Below are 20,742 nucleotides of genomic sequence, written 5' to 3'. Positions count from 1 at the left end.
AAAATCCCCCCGAACGTCAGAACCATCATGACTGCCTCAAATGAGAACGACCTGTCAAACCTGTCCAAGTTAGCCGACAAGCTCAGGGTGGTAGCTGCCACATCTGTCACGGCCATCAGATACTGGCAGGTCTGCATGGGGCTAAACTTTTTTCAAAGATTGGTCTCGTGCGGGCATACCACCAGATACCTGTGTCACCGGGAGACGTCGCCAAGACTGATATTACTACACCATTTGGACTATTAAAATTCCTGCGCATGCCATTCGGCCATAGCAACGCGGGTCGAATGCTCCAAAGGTTTATCCGCGGTGTTCTATGGGGCCCCAATTTTTGTCGCGCCTACCTGGACGACTTGCATATCGCGAGCACCACCACAAAAGAACATGAAGAGCACCTGCGGATTGTTTTTCGGCGCCTATCTGAGCACGGCGTTATCGTCAACGCGGTCAAGAGCGCAGTCGGCGTGCCTGAGTTATCATTTCTGGGCCACATCATTTCGAGCTCGGGAGTACGGCCACACCCATCTAAAGTGCAGGCCATACAAGATTTTCCACTGCCAACCACGAAGTACCAACTAGGTGAATTTCTCGGACTGATAAATTTCTACGGCATCTTTCTGCCTAAATGCGCTCTTATCATACAACCACTTCACGCACTGCTCAAGGCAACGCAAGGATCTTCGAGTGACCTGCCTTGGTGCGAGGAAGTGAAAAGGGCTTTGAACCAAAGCAAGCAGGCCTTGGCAAATACGGCTCTCCTGGCATACCCACGGCCAGGAATTTCCCAGTGTTTAGTAGTCCATGCCTCCGACATAACCATCAACGCCGTGTTGCAACAGCTGAGCAACGGCACATGGCACCCAACTGCATTCTTGTCGAAGAAGCTGACACCTACTGATTGCTGCCAGAGCACCTTCGGGCGCCAACTGCTGGCAGTCTACTCGAGTATACGTAACTTCCGGCATTTCTGAGAAGGCGTCGAATTATTCATTTTGACCGACCATAAGCCGCTGACCTATGCTCTCCGCTCTAGGCGTTCGGACGGTGGCACGCGCACGGCCCGTGAACTTCGGCGACTGGCATACATCTCCGAGTTGACGACAAACATCTGCCGCGTAAAATGAAGAGACAACGCCGTTCCCGACGCCCTGTCGCGGAGCGCTATAAACGTCGTCAACACTCTAGAAGGAGTTAATTTCGACGCGCTGGCAGCAGTCCAAAAAGGAGACGAAGAGCTAAAATGCCTAAGAACAAAAACGGCCCTCAAGCTACAGCGGATGCAGATTCCGTGGTCAGGCGACCAGATTTGCTGCGACAGCTCCACGGCAACCCACGCCCCTTCGTGCCTGCCAATCTACGTAGCCGTATCTTCCTTTCTGTTCACAAGCTATCGCATACTGGAATCAAAGCTACGCAAAAGTTGCTCACAGCAAGGTCCATCTGGCCAGGTATCAACTGAGACGTGCGTTCCTGGGCAGCAGGATACACACCGTGTCAGCGTACCAAAATTCGTCGACATACTGTGACCCCATTGGCAACGTTCGCGCCTCCAGACGCGCGTTTCGACCACTTACGCTTCGCCATTGTTGGACCTCTGCCGCCTTGTGAAGAGCATGCCTATTTACTGACGTCCATTGAGAGATTCACGCGCTGGGTGTAGGCCATACCTATAGCGGATATCACTGCGCAAACGGTTGCCCGCGCCTTCTTGCACCACTGGGTTGCTCGTTTCGGTGCATCGTCTATAATACCAACGCAGCGTGGAAGGCAGTTCGAATCATCACTTTTCGCCAGCATTACACGTTTCATTGGTGCTTCTCGCATCAGAACAACCGCCTACCACCCTATCAGCAACGGCATGGTGGAGCGTTTCCACCGCCAGCTCAAGTCTGCGCTCGCCGCAACAGAAGAGCGCAGCTGGATGGAGGCACCACCACTGATCCTCTTGGAAATGCGGACAGCTGTCCAGACACACATCGGCTGCAGCGCGGCCGAACTGGTATACGGAACGACATTAGGCCTTCCAGGAGAATTCTCCACGGCGGCCAGCCCGCAAGACGGTTGTACAGCCACCGCAGCCTACGCACTTAGGCTACATGACATAATGGAAAACCCTCGCACTACACCAGCCCGACGGGTAGCGCCACGGCCGGTGTACGTATCATCCGAACTCGCTTCGCGCACACCTGTGTTTGTGCGTCACGACGCAGTTCATCGGCCATTCCAATTCCCGCATAACGGGCCATTCCTAGTGCTGCGTCGAGGTGAGAAGCAGTTCACTATCGACGTGCGCGGTCGTCAAGAACTGGTATCACTCGATTGGCTGAAGCCAGCGCACATTGAAGAAGCACACACCATTTCACATGCACCGTCATCTCCGACACCCCCCTCCAAGGCTCTACTCGTCCAAAACACGCCAAGTCACAAGGACACGCAGTGGACGAGTCTCCAGGGGGCTCCGTCGTATGGACTTGTGAACAATTTAAATTGTCCTATGAACGTTCCCTAACTCACTACGAGGGAAAGTGATGTGGGTGCCTCACGGTCGCACAGCAGCAGCACACACCCTTTCCCCTTTTTGACTGGGTAAAATCTTATCGCGGGGTGTACGGTAAAGGGAAGTGGTGCGAAAGTGCGCAACCGAGTCGTACAGGCTGGACAAACGCAACAATAAAGTTAGTTGTTCCTTGTTCTTCAGGGACGCATTACTCGCTTCTCTCTGCTGATTTCCAGCCAAGCTCGCGTCCCGTACTGCAATCCAAATGATGAAAAGCGCGTTTGCCCCGTGAGATAAGAGTAATAGAACTCCAATTGCCCCCGTTCTGCGCTAACCGATTCCAACTAGCGCACGCGAATTTCCTAATTTCATCGCTCCGCCTTGTTTCTGCCGTCCTGGACTGCGCTTCTTTTCTCTTGGAACCCATTCTGTAACCCTAATTGTCCAACGGTTTTCTAACCGGCGCTGTACATGACCTGCCCAGCTCAGTTTTTTTTCTCTTAATGTCAATTAGGATATCGTCCAAACACGTTTGCTTTCTGATCCAAATCGCTCTCTTTCTGTCTCTTAACCTTATGCCAAGCATTACTACATATAATGCTTCTATACTTCTTGAGTCACAGTATCACAAATCCATTGTGGAAGACGAGCCAATAATAGGCACATACTCATTTGAACATGCCCCATAAACCAGGTTTCCCACTAGACAAAACACCAGCTTCCACAAAGTACGTGGGAAGTGGCAAAGAAACCTTCCTACTCCTACCATACCATCACCTTCAAACTCTTCTGACAAAGCTTGTGTCATACACAAACACGGCGATCTATACGGCAATGGTTCGCAGAAACCCAACCAATAGCTCCAAAGCAAATTACATGTTCGGAAAAAGGGTGCAGCATGAGGAGCGCTTAAATACCTAATGATATTTTATTCTGTCCTGGCAGTGGTCGTTATCGTGGCATAAGTCATTCCAGCTCGTGATCTGACTTTCGTTAGACCGTTGTCGTCAAGCCTTCTAAGCCACTCCAGGTACCCAAGGGGCCAAATAGCTTGATGACTAGGTATGTGCTCATGGTTGTGATGCCGTCGTCAATGATTGTCTCGTTCCGGCTTTGTGATTCGACTCTCGTCATATTTTTGTCGTCATACAGTCGTCATGCATTCGTTATCACACCGCTGTCCTGAAGGTGTCGCAATCTTTGCACGTCGTCGCTTCAGCTTCATCACCCGACACTCGTTGTGCCTTCGTCATCACTCCAACGCCACTATAGGAGCTTCCTGATACCCTGATACTGCCGTAGTCGCGCAATCGAAGTCGTACGCTCTTCGCAATCATATTCTCATGATACCGCTATGAAGTCATCTTCGTAATTATGTCGTCCTTATGCAATCGCCGTCAAGCATTCGTTCTTGAAGCATCGTTGTGGCACCGTCGTAGTTCTTCCATTGTCTTCATTCAGATTTAATCACCTGACTCTCATCATGCCGCCATCGTTACGCGATCGTAGTCACAAAGTTGTCATTTCGTCTTGTCGAGGTTCTCACCTCGTGGTCGTAACGCTTTCGTTTTGCTATGATCATTAATTAAGCAATGTCATCCTATTTTGGTCCAGCCGTCACCGTCATGCCAGCTTCATCGTTCCATCGACGTCAATCCTACTTGCTCATTCTGTCGCAATCACGCTTTTACCATTCATTCGTGATTATGCCGTCGTTGCCATGCCACCTGTGTCACTGCGTCGTCGTCAGACGTTCACTACCATAGATCCGTTGTGATGCCATCGTCGTCAATACAACGTGGTCGTGCCATCCGCGTCACACCAGCTTCGTCATCCGACTCGCGGCATGCCGTCGTCGTCACGCCATAGTGCCATCGTGAACAAAAACATACTCGTCTTCGCATTGCATTCTTACCGTTATACCATCGTCGGAATTGCGCCATCTACAGTCGTCGTGATGTACCCGTTGTCGTACCGTTTGTTGTGATGCCTTCGTGGTGGCTTTATCGTTATCATCCTAACTTCAACATCCCACTCTCGTCATTCCGTCTCCCCACGCTGTCATTCTACCATCATCATCACTACAGTAACGTAGTTCCATCCATCGTCATCAGGGCGTCTCTTCTGATCAATGGAAGTCATTTGTTCGTCGTCCCATAGTAAGGTTGCTGTAATCATTCAATCATGGTAATGCCAGCGTTCCCACGCCATCGGGTTCATGGTCGACCTTTCGCAAGCGAGAGCCACAGCAAATCGATACCAAAGTCTGACACATAACCCTGAAGAAATTGAAATCTCTGAATGACCAGTACATATGGTAAATGAACGGAGATTGTGAAATGTGTTTACGTTCGTCATTTGCTAATCGAATTGCCATGGACAGTCACCGTGAGGATTGTGCCGTATCTTATACTTGATTGTTTCAGCAAAGTATATATATATATATATATATATATATATATATATATATATATATATATATATATATATATATATATATATATATATATATATATATATATATATATAGTCATATCATAAGAAGCCAACAAACACTGACACCAAGGACAACATAGGGGAAATTACTTGTGCTTAATAAATGAAATGAAGAAACGATAAATTAATGGAAATTAAAGTGGATGAAAAAACAATTTGCCGCAGGTGGGAACCGAACCCACAACCTTCGCATTTCGCGTGCGATGCTCGATGTAGAGCATCGCACGCGAAATGCGAAGGTTGTGGGTTCGGTTCCCACCTGCGGCAAATTGTTTTTTCATCCACTTTAATTTCCATTAATTTATCGTTTCTTCATTTCATTTATTAAGCACAAGTAATTTCCCCTATGTTGTCCTTGGTGTCAGTGTTTGTTGGCTTCTTATGATATGACTAATAAAAATCGGGACCCTCGGTTAACCCGCTCTCTTCTCGTTTATATATATATATATATATATATATATATATATATATATATATATTGTGATGCAGCAGTTATCGCGACGTTTATTACGCGTCGGAGATGCGGCGAACCGATCACGCCCAAAGCACGGATCACACAAGAGCGAGCCCCACAAGCGATGATGAAGAAGAACGCCATATGAACATCACATGATGATGATAATGTACAGATGACAAAGTATAGCGTATAAATGCCCACACTAATGTCCCCTCGCGCGAGAGCGGCCATCCTGGCCGCAATTCAAAGGGTTGGCGAACGCCTCGTGAAAGGCTTCATACGGGAAACGTGGACAACCTCAGCAACGCGGCAGCGGCGGTGATTTGGAACAATAACTGGTGCCACGCGATAGTTAACCGGAGAGGTCTACTCCAAGACTTTGGAGGGGCCGATGAAACGAAGCTGAAACTTGTCACACAAGCCAGGAGTACGAACTGGTGTCCAGAGTAGCACTTCCTCACCGGGGCGCATGCAAACGACGCGGTGAGAGGCGTCGTAATGCTGCTTGCGGTACTGTTGCCGTGCTTCGGTGTTGATGCGGGCGAGCTGGCGACGACGCAGAATGCGGGATACATATTCTTCACAGGACGATGGGCATCGATCGACAGTTGGCGCGAAGAAAGAGACGTCAAGAAAGGGAAGAGGGTGAACGACCATAGACAAGGTAAAATGGCGAGTAACCCGTCGAGCATTGAACGGCGGTATTGCACGCAAAATTCACCAATGGCAAAATTGCGTCCCAGTTTCTGTGATCTCGTTCGATATACATAGCTAGCATGTCTGACAGCGTGTGATGAAATCGCTCTCTTAGGCCGTTGGTTCGCGGATGGCAACTGGAAGTAGTCTTGCGGGTGGTTCCGGAGGCTCTGAGTACTTCGTCTACTGGTTGCCAGAGGAATGCTTTTCCACGGTCGCTCAGGAGGTCGCGAGGAGCACCATGACGCAGTATTAAGGCTTGAAGTATGAATGCAGCAACTTCAGACGCTGAGGCAGAACTCACACAAGCTGTATCGGTGTAGCGTGTCAAGTGGTCAACGGCTGTCACAGTTCATCGTTTGCCGGTGAGAGTCACAGGAAGAGGACCATACAGGTCAATGCCAACTATTTCAAATGGTTGCGACGGACAAGGAACTGATTGCAGTTGTCCGCTTAGAGCTGATGTAGGGAGCTATCGGCGCTGACATAGGGCGCAGGAAGCGACATACCCCGCTACACTGGCGGACAAGCCGGGCCAGTAGAAGCGACCTTTGATGCGGTCATAGGCTTTCTGGAAACCAAGGTGACCAGCAGTCATGTCGTCGGAAGAAGCGTGCAGGACATGAACACGTAGAGAGCGTGGCAGGACAGGAACCCAGCGTTGACCGTCAGGGTGATAGACATGATGGTGCAGGAAGCGGTTGTCAATCTTAAATGGTGTCAGCTGTCGACAAAGGCGAGGGTTAGGCGGACGCGAAGTTCCTTGAAGGTGGTCTATGACGCGCCGACAGCAAGAGTCGGCAAGTTGATGAGATTGGAAGAATTTGTTATTGTGTGTAGGCATCTCGTCTACAGTGGCGAACGAGAAAGCATGTGAAGAGGGGTCATGCGAAGGCTTGTCGCGGATGGTAGTTGGAGGTCCATTGCATGGTGTCGTAGGAAGCGGACAGGGAGAAAGCGCGTCTGCATCCTGGTGTTTTTTTCCGCAGTTGTAGGTAATAGTAAAGTCGTATTCTTGCAGACGAAGGATCCACCGACCAAGTCGTCAAGACAAGTTCTCCAGCGTCGAATGCCAGTATAATGCATGATGGTCTGTAACGATGGTGAAATGGCGGCCGTGAAGATAAGGTCGAAACTGTTGATGAAGTTGTGATGCACTTGTGATGCAACGGTTATCACGACGTTTATTGCGCGTCAGAGATGCGGCGAACTGACCCCGCCCAAAGCACGGATCACACAAGAGCGAGCCCCACAAGCGATGATGAAGTACGCCATATAAACCCGACATGATGGTGATCATGCACATATGACAAAGTATAGCTTGTAAATGGCCGCAATATATATATATATATATATATATATATATATATATATATGTGTGTGTGTGTGTGTGTGTGTGTGTGTGTGTGTGTGTGTGTGTGTGTGTGTGTGTGTGTGTGTGTGTGTGTGTGTGTGTGTGTGTGTGTGTGTGTGTGTGTGTGTGTGTGTGTGGGAGAGGGGGTAGCAAAGCGACGACGAACCTGTTAAAAGACGGAATTACTTACCGTTTTCGGCAGGTAGCTCATATATATATATATATATATATATATATTGTATAACATTATGGCAACAAGTGGTCTCAGGGCAATGCACCCAGTAGAATAATGGCAGCTTACCATTTCGGGCCATCTCCAGGATGGACCTACGAAAAGGGCTTGATGCCTATTTGATACAGGAAAATGGTGCTTAACCCACTAATAAAACCTAACTTCTCCCAGAAATTTGCTGCGCGTTTCTATCGTACTGCGGCGCCATGGTGCGTTCTTACAACACGTAACATACCGTATCTTCTCCATGTACAAGCTTTAGTGATAAATAAAATTACGTATTTGGCTACGCGGTCCATAAGGGTACACGAATGACCCGCTAGTTACAGAAATTCGCAGCGCGTCTCGCGTTATAGTAATTGGTGTCCAAAACCCGACATATATGACGTATTGCTGCTTTGCGGAATTGCTTCCGTTGCATGCTACCGACAACTGCATTCCCGTTAAAGAATACCAAGAATTAACCCAAGGATGCCACTACTGCGGCGTCGACTTGGACACTGCCTATACACAAGCAATTTAAAGATATATCACGGAATGGTTGGCTCCGTGGGAACATTTTTGTATTTTAATTTTTTCTTGTCAAAAGAAGTAGCCACTGCAGATAAATGCGCCAACCTTTATTATCATGTATCTACGAAGTGCCTGACAGGTGCAAAAAATTTTTCGAAACGCCTTTCTGCCAAACTGAGTGCGAAGAAGAAGAAGAAGAAGTAGAATATGGAGACATCTGAAGATCTTCGCATACCAGCCTCCAAGAACGCATATTCTCCCTGGCTCCACAGTGCTGCCGCCAGGAACGACGCATCCACGGATGCCGGGAGATGGCAATGCTCCGTCTTCTGCGCCTTTGCCGCTGCACTGATCGTCTTCGTCGCAATGGTGATGTTGATGAACCTCTACCTGGATACATGGCGACGCCGACAAGGCGAAGCCATCGACGAACACGAACAGCCGTTTTGTTGCCCGAGGGAAGCGCAGCAGACTTTGCGGTACGTGAATGCCAGCGTCGACCCGTGCTATGATTTCTTCGCGTACGTTTGCTCCAACGTCATCAAATCTCGAACCTGGGAGGATACCAGCACGCAAGGTGAGCTCGACCGCATCGTGGTTACCGGTGCCATGCCACCCAACGTTGAGCGCATCCCAGCAGGAGATTTCCTCGTTGCGTACTTCAGGTCCTGCGTTGAAGAGATGGCAAGCATCGATGATTTCGTCTCCGACTTAGCGGACACTCTCGTTAGGAAGGAGAGGAGCTTACTAAACAGGATGGACAGAAAGAAAGCCTTTGTTTACGCGACGACAGTAACATCCAAGTACCAAATCCTCTCAGCAATTTTTGTGTTATACGACAGCTTCGCTGCTGGACTTACCATTCGCTACGAAGCTATTTGCACTGACAAGTCGATTGTAAACTACGTGATAGCCGCTACTGTGAGCGCTCTCAACGTCGGCTTAAATCTAAGCACGAACAGCGAAAGCGCACTCGAATTCGCGGGAATGATATGCAGCCAGATTTATCCCACCGAAATTCAAGTCACGAATTACACAGTGGCCAACCGCAGCAACTTCTATCGTGACGTATGGAACACTGAAGACCTGGAGGCAGCACTGGACGCCATCGGTTATTCGCTAAGCAAGGCTCAGTTTTTCAGAGCTTACGGCGCAGACCGCCTTGGAAGAATGCATCGCATCCTCTCCACTCTGCAGAACAGCGCCATCGAAGAAGGTGTCATAGCAGCGTACTTCCTTTGGCACAGCGTGATGAGCATCATCAATGAATTTTACGCTTTTTACGATTCAACACCGCAATTCCTGCTCAAGGCCTGCAAACGAAGTTTGGACAAAATATGGCACCTCTCCTTCTCCTTCAGTGTGGACTTACTCACGAGCACCGAAAAGGACGCCCACGCTCGCGCCATCTTCGCCGCCGTAAAAGACGCCGTGAGAGTAGACTGCCACACGAGCGGCCTCTTTCAAGAAGAAGATGACATCAAACATCTCGAGAGTTTTTTGCAAGGCCTAACACTGTACACTCCTGCCCAAGTGCGTCCGAATACAAGCATGGTACTCAGGCCATCGCGTGATTTCTCTGAGAATCTTCTACAAGGCCGCGATTACAACTTCCAGGCTGAAAAGTATCGGTTGGCATTCGTAGGCAAAGAAGGCGTACAGAACTATAGGTCTATAAACTTCATTGGCCGAAGACGAGTCTACCTACCTACCACAATCTACAATTCTATCCGCCCGGGCACAGAAAACATACATCTACTAAACATGGCGGTGCTCGGCCGCACACTTGCAGAGGCCCTGTGGTTCATGGTGTTCTATATCATTCCGTGGAATTCGGGGACATTGGCGAATATTTTGAGGCTGAGGGAGTGCTACGACAGTCTGTACGGCATCAACGCTGAAAACAGCCACGGCAGCACTAATTTGATCGTCGCGCTGGGTCTCTCATCCGTCCTGAATGCATTCAAGAGGCCGGACTGGTACAGCTTGAAGCTGGCGTGGAGCTTACTGCGCCTTTCGCACGCCCAGCTCTTCTATGTTTTCGCAACCTATGTGCGTTGCCCAAAGAGCTCATCGCGCGAAGACGTCTATTCCATTAATGGACCGTTGATGTATGTCAAGGACTTTGCGAAAGCTTTTACCTGCCCATCTGATGCGCCGATGGCAAGGCACCGTCAGTGTTCTTTTGCCGCGCGTCGACAAAACTATTGAGAATGTTTTCCGAATAGTGGCGCACTGTCCTACTTGCAAGAGAATTAACCATTTCATTCTTTTGTGTTAGCTGACAATGATATTTGTAGGCCCTTGACGTGGCGAAAGCCTGTTTATTTATGACATGAATCTCTAATACTGCGATATCTTTCCGCAGCCGCTTATTTTTGGCTGTTCTTGGCTTGTGGTGCGTTCGCATGTTTGGACTTGTTCATAGTGGCGTGCGGTGTTAAAACTTTTTTCTCGCAAAATAAAAATTTACAACGAAGTAAGTGCAATTGAATTTGTTACCGGCAATGTAATATTTTTCACGTCTTGGTTATTCTTTTCCTTTGTAATTCTAGCGCGTCAGTTTATTAAGTAGTCTAAGTAGGCCTAACACTAAATATATTCACAGGAGAAGAACAATCGAAATGTATATTGCACGCATTGACATTCACCAATAATTCGGACTTTAATTTAAACAAGAACTACTTATCACGTATGTTTTTAATACTAACTGTGACTCGGGCAGCCGTCGCTACTACTTACATTTTTCAAACTGATTGGTGTGAGGTGAACATTCATTGCATGTAGAGCACTACTACGGAAATGATGAAAGGAGGTGTTCTTTGCGTAGAGGTTGCTTTGTTCAGTAGTATATATTCGTTTGTAAAATCTAGCGCTTTCGCACGAAGGCCAAAATGGGGATAGCGACAGGAAGCTTTAACCACAGCATCAAGCATTCGACTCTGCAGAACACCCCCGCGTCTGCTACCCACTCCCAGACACGTTTACCGTCAATCTTACCTAGAAGAGTTTAAACTCTAAAACTCTTGAAAATTCCGTGACGCAACTGGAGAGGGGCGGGGGGCCGAAAGTGAAAACAAGAACTTTGCTTAGAGCTTGCCTGGAGCGCGCACGTCTATCATTTCAAGGGGATAAATACGCGTTTTATTAACAGTGCTTTAGTTTTAGACAGACAAGGAAGTAATTTTTGCATCGCACAGACTTTTCCAGCGACTTCGTGTGGCCCGATTTCACCAACTTCTGGTAATTTTTAGAATAAATTTTTTTGAGGCAAGTACCCTCTGCTACAATCTAAGCCGCAAGAGCAAAATGGGGCTAACAAAACAGTTCGTCCTTGTGATTAGCAGTAAGTCCGGGAAGAGATTAACTGCGATGCAATGGTGCCATGTGAAAACCTCCGGAGTAAGTGCTCCTTACCGAGGTGTAACACTTTCTCTCATGTAAGTTTCCGGCGAAGCGCTAGCCCCAGTGCGCGGAGAACGAATGGGGCAGCGTGTATGCAAGGGGGGGGGGAAGTAAAAGGAGTAAAAGGAAGTAAAAGCAAGCACTTTTAACAAAGTTTGCCTGTAGCGGACCCCGTTCATTTTTGCTATTGAATAAGTAACGTGCTTTCTTAAAGTCACTTGAGATTGACAAGCGTATATTTTTTATATCACACTGACTTTTTCAGCGATATTATTCTGGCATATCACACCTGCTTCAAGATCTTCTGAAAATGAACTTCCTTAAGGCCAGTAAGCCTCTAGTATATTAAACAGTTAACTTGTTCTCCCGCAAAATGGCGCCAGAGTTACTATCACAATTTCGTTCTTGTATGCATTCTTCTTCGTAGTCTAGCGCCAAGCCTTCCTTGGATACGCTCAAAACGTTGTCGCTATATGAACCTGTTTTCCGTTAAGCATTATGCAAAAATAAAAAGAAATCGTTCGGTGATCAGAAATTCATAAACTTTACGACAAATTTGGCTGAGTTGGCAGCTTTGCTTGAATCCCGTTCACCGGTGGCTGAGAGGAACCACCGGCGTCGTAGACCAACGGTAGATCATTACTACCTTGGGGTGTTTATACATATTGAACTGAGAAATAGCGCAAGCGAGGCTACAACCCACCTATCTAAGAACATTTAAAAAGGAAATTTGTGTAAAGCGAAGCCTTTGTGGCCGCTTAATTCGACTCTCCCACTGCTACTGCGGTCGCTCTCTTGCATCCGGATTCGTGAGGTCGTTCAGAGTTCGCATATGCATAGAAGGAGCGTGCCACAGGCGTAATGAGATGCGAGAAACCAATTTGAACTTTTCATCAGATCGGTACAATGACCTGTATAATTAGTTGGCGTCGCCCAATACCCTCTTGAGGACCTTAATTGAGCGTAACCCCGCAATGGAATTGCAGAAATTGAAATGTTTACCCGTGCACTAACGTGTAACAGTCCACCGGGGAGGTACATAGAATGATAGAGAGGTGGTAAGCTCGGGAGGACGAGAAGTGATATATCTACAAAACAAGAAAATAGATCTATCTACAAAACAAGAAAATAACAGCCGCATTTCGACGGGGGCTACATACAATAATGCTCTTTTCCTTAATTTTACGCGCAGGTTAAAGAATGCCAGGGGCTCAAAATTATTCTAACTATTCGCCCCAAAAGCATGTCTCCTGTTGCGATTGTGGTTTTCGCACGTACAGCGTCATTGGGTTGGATTGGACAAACATTAATAAAGGTCCTGCAGGACGCATGTCAGCGCGCAGTGGGCGTCTCCCTCTGCCGCCAGATACAGCACCGATAATTCAAAGTAATTTTCACATTTCTATCACCACCCGATGTGCCGTGTCAGGCAGTCCCAATGCTCATTTTCTCTGAGGTTATGAATAATGGCGTCGCACAGCGCCTCAAGCAAAGACGTCTTGCTGCTCTTTGTGATACGCAGAAAAGCAGCAGTGGTACGTCCACTGTAACCGTTAAGACCTACTCACCAGTCTTGTACGGTACTAAACGCTGAAGAAATTAAACATTCGCCATCAACATGACCACTAATCATCTTCAATCAAAGCGAACAGTGCACCATACTTCTCCATCTTGGATTGCCACAGTGCGTGGGCTGCGTGATGTTTAGCTCTACCCACTACTTGTGGACGAGTGTCATATGGCAGAAAAGGCTGCTCCCGGACTCAATGTAGAGAAGAGGGACCTGTGGTAGCAGGCAACATTTGTATTGCTTGAAGTGGGTTCTTGAGCAAACACGTCGCTGTTTCCATCGTGTGTTTGCCGCTTCGTTGCATCGAATAGCGACGAAGCGCAAGAGCGCTTCGTCGCTATTGCGCTATGTGCTCATTTAACGTCTTCCTCGCTCTGTCAGAAACGTGCCGTTCATGTCGTTAGGTCACATTCATACCATCGTTGTTCCATCATCGCTCTGCTGCGACAATTATTCGAGCGTCGTCATCCCATTGTCTTCATGCCGTGCCGTCGTCGTCATGCCGTACTGGTCACTCCGGCATGGTAATCCGGTTTTCCTCACGGGGTCATCGTCCCGTCATGGTTGTCGTTCTAGTGTCGTCGTGATCATTCAATTGTCGTGGCGTCATCGTTGTCACTCCACCGTTGTTGTTCGTTAGTTTTCTCGCATTGTATCGCCATGTTCGTGTCCCGCATGTTCGTCTTCACTGAGGCACTTCCTGACGAAAATAAGCCCAACAATAATAGCGCTTCTCTCAAAAACCAAAGAAACCTTCGCTTCAACTGATTTGAATAGTGCGGGGATCTCCATAATTTAGCTCTCTTTGTCGAGGGCAGTCTTCGACATGTACGAGATCCTGCACGTCCGCACCACGTATCTCGGCATGACTGCTGCTCGGCATCAGTAACAGCGCCCTGGGCGTTACCAGGTGCCCGGAACACCGACGTGATGACGACCACCGCGAGTGGCTTTATAGGCGTCGGTTATCGGTTATACGCAATAGGCGGCCAGTGGAATACGGTTGGCGTTTTCCAGCGGGAATTCGAAGGATTAACAATCTTTATTTTGACGTTGATTCACTGAGCCGTTTTTCATGGGCTAAAATCGCTGTATTCCTTCTAACAAATCACATAAATCATGCAGCCATGTTACTGAATTTTGCGAAACCGCAGCAACAGAGCTTTGACGTTTGCGACGGAAACTGGCTGTCGGCTTCCCAAGGAGTAAAAATTTGGAGGATTATTAAGCTTGGCTTTAGGAGGGGAACGCGGCAGAATTAAAAGATCCCTGACTGCTAGTCACGCTTCGCGGCCACCGCAGCTTTCTTGTGGACTCGCAGAGGCAAGCGCCATCTTGAAGGTCTTGTTGCAATGAATGAGTGGGCCGCACCCCTCCATGAATGGTAGAAACGCTGGCAAAGAATTTGTGTCCGAGTTTCTGCGTAACACACACAGGGAATGAATCAGTTCTGTAACACCTCGACGCCATTCGGTGGGCCTCCGCGGTTGGGACTCGGAATGAGCTTTCGCCACACGACCAAGGTCCATCTAAATAGATCGCGAAGCTTGGAACGAAAAGCGGGCCAAGCCTATCGCCAGAGATATCAGCAAGTGGTGCACGATTGAAGCGCGACTAAGTAGGGGGGGGGGGGGCAAACTCCTCGGCAGCTACAAAACGTATGTCACGAAACATGGTCAAAATTTTTAATCTTAATACTGCCGTACGAGTCAGTATTCCTTTTCAAATATTTTTGCTCTACTAAAACAACAAATGTCAACTTTTTTATTTCACAGATTATGAGATCGTTCTTGGCCCCTGCTACAAACTAGTTACTTGGCTGGTGAAAGACTTGGCAAGGCTGTGCGAACTAGCCATTATTCTGTGCGGAATGGTGTTGCTCACTTGAACATGGGGATGTCATCCGAGCTTGAACACGATAGAGTTAAGGAGCCCGTGTCGCAGAAAAATTCGGCGTTCGTCGTCCGCGTCCGACTTCCTTTCGGCTGATTTTGGACCTACGTATAACGAGGCCTTTCATGTACCGCAGGGAATTGACTGACCTAATGGAATTTCTCAAGCTAAAGTACGTAAAAAAGTCGTAAACTATGACATGCACACAACCTACAGACAAGGTAGCTCTCGAATTGTAATTGGACCCTACGAGAAAACATAATTATGTTACGCGAAAACTCAAAGAAGCACCTTCACGCAGACAAACTGCCCGCGGCGTTCACAAACCGGCCGCGGCGTCCGCCATGTTGCGCGCGCCGGCGCAATGGGTGTATTTGGGCCCGCGGAGCGGCGCTCGCGGTTCCCTGCAATACCTCCACCTGGCACTCGCCTCCCCCGCATCGCGGCCCACGCATGAAGCCGTGTTTCTGCCACAACGCTCGAATTCGTGCATAGCGTTTGCGGCCAGTGTTTCCCGGTAAACTTTAGGATTGCATACGCCCCAGTTGACGGGAAGCGTCAGTCAGAGATCTTTGAATGCTATCGTGTTCCACTCTTAAGAGCAAGCTTTAGCATGCTACATGACGGCCGCCAGACTACACAGGCTGCAGGGAAAAGGCAGTCCTGTGTGCAGCAACTGCGCCGATGTGGAGACGCCCGGGCACCTCCTGCTTCACTGTCCGGCTTTCAGTGGGGAGGGCACGGACTTGTGTTCCTCATATCGGCGTTTGGGACTGCCTTGCGACACGACCAACGCGCTGCTTTTTCCTGTAGCCCACTCGTATAGCGTCAAGAGTGCGCTTGCGGCCCTACTTGACTTTTGCAGTGTGACGCAACTAAGAGCGCGGCTCTGAACCCCGCATTCGCTTTTTTTTTTTTTTTGCCGCCTTCTCCTTACTTCTCTATTCATCTGTTTCTCACCACACCCGTTTCCCCGTGCAACGCTGTTGAGGTGTCCTTCTGTGAGAGACAGTTACGGCACTGCACTTGTCTCTTCCATTCTCATTAAATGTCACTTCACACACACACACACACACACACACACACACACACACACCTGGAGCGCTCCTATCTCAATACATGTAAAAGGAGAACTCGTTTTTCTCGGCAACCACTGCACCAAATTTAACGAGGTTTGTTGCATTTAAAAGACAAACTTATAATCTAGTGACTGTTTGTCCCGAATTCTCGATTTATGTCACCAAGTCGTTATTAAAAATTGGCAAAAATCGAAAATTTTCATAGAACGAAACTATCAAGTTTACAACTCTGTAACGCAGCAAGGAAAATTGATAATATAATTCTATGAATTGCATCTAATAGTACATATAAAGCGGACAATATTGACATGTTACACATGAATCTGTGAAAATTCAGTAATACGGAAATACAGCTTTTGCAGAACGCTTGTACACAACGTAACAACATGACGTTAGATGTAGAATCACATGCGGAATTCGTCCGCTTTCATTGATTTAATGGGTGTCATTTACAGAGCCGCGATATCTGTTCTTTATGCGGAGCTATGAATTTGTAAACTTCGTGCTTCTCTTTTTTTTTTCAGGCATTCAAACTTTTGAAAATATTTTTAACAAAATACCAGACCTAAATCGAAATTCCGCTTTCAACAGTCACTAGAATTTAACTTTCTCTCTTAAATGCAATATATTTCATTAAAATCAACGCATAGGTTATTTCAGAAAAACGTTTTTGCGTTTTATATGTATTTGAATAGGCCGCGTCGGAGTTGGTCCCGAGCTAAAGCTTCCTCTTAAAGGCGAAGCTTAAGCGTCCTCCAAATTTTTCTTATTTGTTTGTGCGTTTGTTCAATGTGTGGCTTGAGGTGCACTTCAAGTTTTGCCTGACCTAACTCACCGAATTCATTAGTGAAAGCAGTGAGTCCAGGTTTTTTTGCTATCGTGCAAGTTCCGCCTGCGGAATCCAACGCGCTGTGCCTGGTCGTTGCGATAAATACATAGCGCTCCGCGAAGGAACGTCGAGGTATGTTCGTCCACTCTCCCCAGCAGGCTCTGAGCGTCTGGCGGGCAGCAAAATTAGTGAGTCGAACACTTTCTAAATGATAATGTGGGCCTATCTTCTATTGTATAATAACTGTTGGATATGAATATATGTTGTCGCACGGAATTGCTTATATGATTATTTCAAAAGTTTCGCACAGGTTGATGCATGTTAGGACTGCGTACTGGCCTAATGCTTTTCAACCACTGAAACATGTTTTGTTATGTCACTTATATTGGTTGCATTGTTGCACACGAATAAAAATTGAGTGGCTTTTGAAACCTCTGCTGCATTGTCATTTATTTCCATTCTATTCGCCCACCTTCGTTAGGAACGTACAGGAGCAATTGCGTCAATAAGAAGCTAATTATGTTTACATTAAGGCGTATACGCCACTCCTATAGTTTTATCAAACGCTGGCGTTTCAGATGAGGCGAGTCGTAATCTTGCCTCAACCTAAAAAAAAAAATTCCTGGTGCAACGGTAGCAATCTCGCACGTTAAAGAAACTCAGACATTCGCGCCAGGCAGCATAGGACATCACTATCATTTCCGGTTGTGACGTCTTTTTTTTTACTTTTTGCTTGCTGTTAGTTGGCCCCCCGATACTTATATGGCGATAGCTGCAACAAGAAGCCATATTCTTGTCATGTGGTATTCTGTGGAAGCTTCGTTACCAGTTGACATATACCTTGTAACGACTTCCGGCGCCGATACCGTACTTTTTGCGACATGGGGCCCTAACGCTGTCGGTTTAAAACTAAGCGCATACTTCAGGTACGTTTGGCCAATGCAGAATAAGCTACCCTAATGAGGAACCCTCATAAGTTAGGTTTAATTGAATGACTGGACAATGAAGAATGTAGCCAGATTAATTCTTTCAAAATATTCTCGCACAGGATTTGCCTCTTAAATGCTCAGTTGTTTCTTAATGTGGCTACGCATGCCCAACGCGTACGCGCATAGCTAGTGTAAACTATCCTTCCGTCTCATTAGAACAACTTTATTATCAATATATTTATGATCACAAAAAGACAGAACGTTATGAAGAGCCAAATATGGTGCATTTGAACTCCCACAGATGCCCCTTAACACTCACGAACATAGATATCTCCCTAGAATGATTAAAGAATGGTATTCACTGTCAACATGAATACGAGGATGCATTAGTGTTGAACTATTGAATATAACATGAAAAAACTGTGAAACATTTACAAAAGAGTATCTCGTAGACTATTTTTAGCACTCTCTCTCAGTTTACCGTATGTTTTATTCTGCTTGTCTAAACGGTTAAATTGCATGCACATCTTTTCTCTTGTGCTGCTATGCATTAGGTAAGCTCATTTGATATTGACGCTGTAATGTCCACTTATTCGTGTAATAACTTCACAAGTACTGCTTCGGACCTACCTTGTAACAGCCGATAGGCCAGGAGTATGGGTCAAAAAGAGTCAATGAAGTCTCAACGTTAAAGAAGACAAGTTCAGTGTACATGGTTCTTCATCATTGTATGATTAAATGTGAAATCTAGATGCCTATATTTTCTCCTTTTCATATTAATTATTTACTTACACTATATCTTTACTGATCGCTTTCCACGTGCAATTACGTCGACCCTTATCGGTTTTTCTTCACCATGCTGCAACATAGGTACGCTGACTGTATGGTTCAGATTTCTCGGTAGCTACGCCTCTGCGTTGGGCTACCTTGCACTACTTCAGGGCCTCGAAACGCGGCTCGGCGTCGCTCCTAATGCGACACGCAAAAACAGCCATGCAAGCTACGGCTCTCTTCTTGGCGTGGCTGTCACGTACATTGGCTAGACGAGATTAAACTCTCTCGAAGAATGTATGCAACTGTGGTCGTTAGTTCAGCTACAGCAAAGTTAGTAAACAATGATGTGCTGCTTACGCTTGGGTGTTGCATTCAGGAATGCATACACGCATTTGATTGGAAAGGCTCATAGCTCCGAGTGCAATTCCTCTGGTGTCGATGAGACAATTGAACACCTACTGTGCTACTGGCCATCTTTTGAAGACGAACAAAGTTTTAATTTGGTCAGATAGAAAACCCTTCGGTGTCAACAAGATCTTCAGGCCAGGCCTCGCATATCGCAGCTATAAAAGGCCACAGAAGCTCTGTTGAGATTTTTGAAAGCTACTGGTTTGCGTGGCCGTCGGTGAAGTACAGCAGAAAAATGTTCACACGTGGGCAATATACACAGTGAATTTTCTCTTCCTCTCTTAAACTTTCGCTCCCCGTTTTTCTTCCCCAAGTTTAGGGCAGCAGACAAGGCTGAGTCCTGGTTAACCTCCCCTGCCTTTCATTTATAATTAACGTCTCTCTCTAACACGCCCGTCGAATGCGCGCATCCTCGGAGCGCTTGCGTTTCCTCTCTTGATCGCTCACATCTGTATTACGACGCGGTGTGGCATCTTGCTTGTGCGGTCCCCTCACGCACTCTAAGGGCTGCGCTTGAAAAATATAGTGAGCGATAAGAGAGGACACTCACGTAGGCCCCCGCTCTAGTCCTAGACACAAGAAAACGGCAATAAAATGCGAAATGCAAGTCATGGATGACGCTCGGTGATGAATACCGCTATCCCAATGAACTTTACACAACTATAGCAACACGCAAACAAGGTGTTGCAAGTATGCAAATAATAAAAAAGCTACACAAGCAAGCCAGCAAATTATTTACTCAGAATGGTGTTGCTTTAGAAGGAATAAATGTGACGCTGTTTCTTGTAAGCATACGAAGAAGTGTTAATTAAGGTAGCGAAAATATGTGAATTGTTGGGTGCTAAAATAAAATGGCTGCATAAAAAATTGGACACGCACCAACATGATCCTCTGTAGTGTGAAATGCAGTGAGTCCCTGATTAAACAGCTGCAAAATATTGGCATCTCAGTCAATAAAGTATTTCAACTGAGCTAGAGGTCTTCACCTGTTCTCTTCGAAGCCTTGTGATCGTCTTCGGATACTCCGAAATTTCCCTTTGCATATGCCTGATGTCCTTTAGCTGTAGCGTGTATTTTGAGGAAGCAATAGTGAAGGTTTCTGCAATACATAGAATGGCAGATGTCAAATATGAACAATACTTGAGCCTTCAAAGGTTTTGAATGTAGATGTTCCTACGGGCGATACATTTTTTCTAATCTAGCACAGCGACTGTCTTTTGTATTATAGCATGTCCTCAAGAAGTACGACTGTGAATGATCCACTGCTGTTGCTAAGAAACAAGAAGTTTGAAACATGATTAAAACAAGGAAACACGTACCTTCAGCCCAACGCAAAACGCCCAACAACGGTTCACCGCAAATATTGTACAGAGGTCGAAAGCGCGCCCATTACTGTCATTGTGCAAATAATTCGGCACGTGCGAAAAGGGATTTTCACGCGCAAGCCCCCATACAGGGCTCTTCAATAAAATCGGCGATGTTATGTTTCAAGCGCCAAAGGAAGCGAACGCGGTGGGAGGAAGACGTCTATGTCGCGTTCAGCGAAGCGGGGAAGGAGAGAAGAGGAGATGCATCGCGAAAGAGGAGGGTAGGTGGAGGCGCGCCATAGT

This window comes from Dermacentor variabilis, chromosome 11, assembly GCF_050947875.1.
Source record: "Dermacentor variabilis isolate Ectoservices chromosome 11, ASM5094787v1, whole genome shotgun sequence".
NCBI lineage: Eukaryota > Metazoa > Arthropoda > Arachnida > Ixodida > Ixodidae > Dermacentor > Dermacentor variabilis.
Note: the sequence above shows the minus strand (reverse complement) of the source record.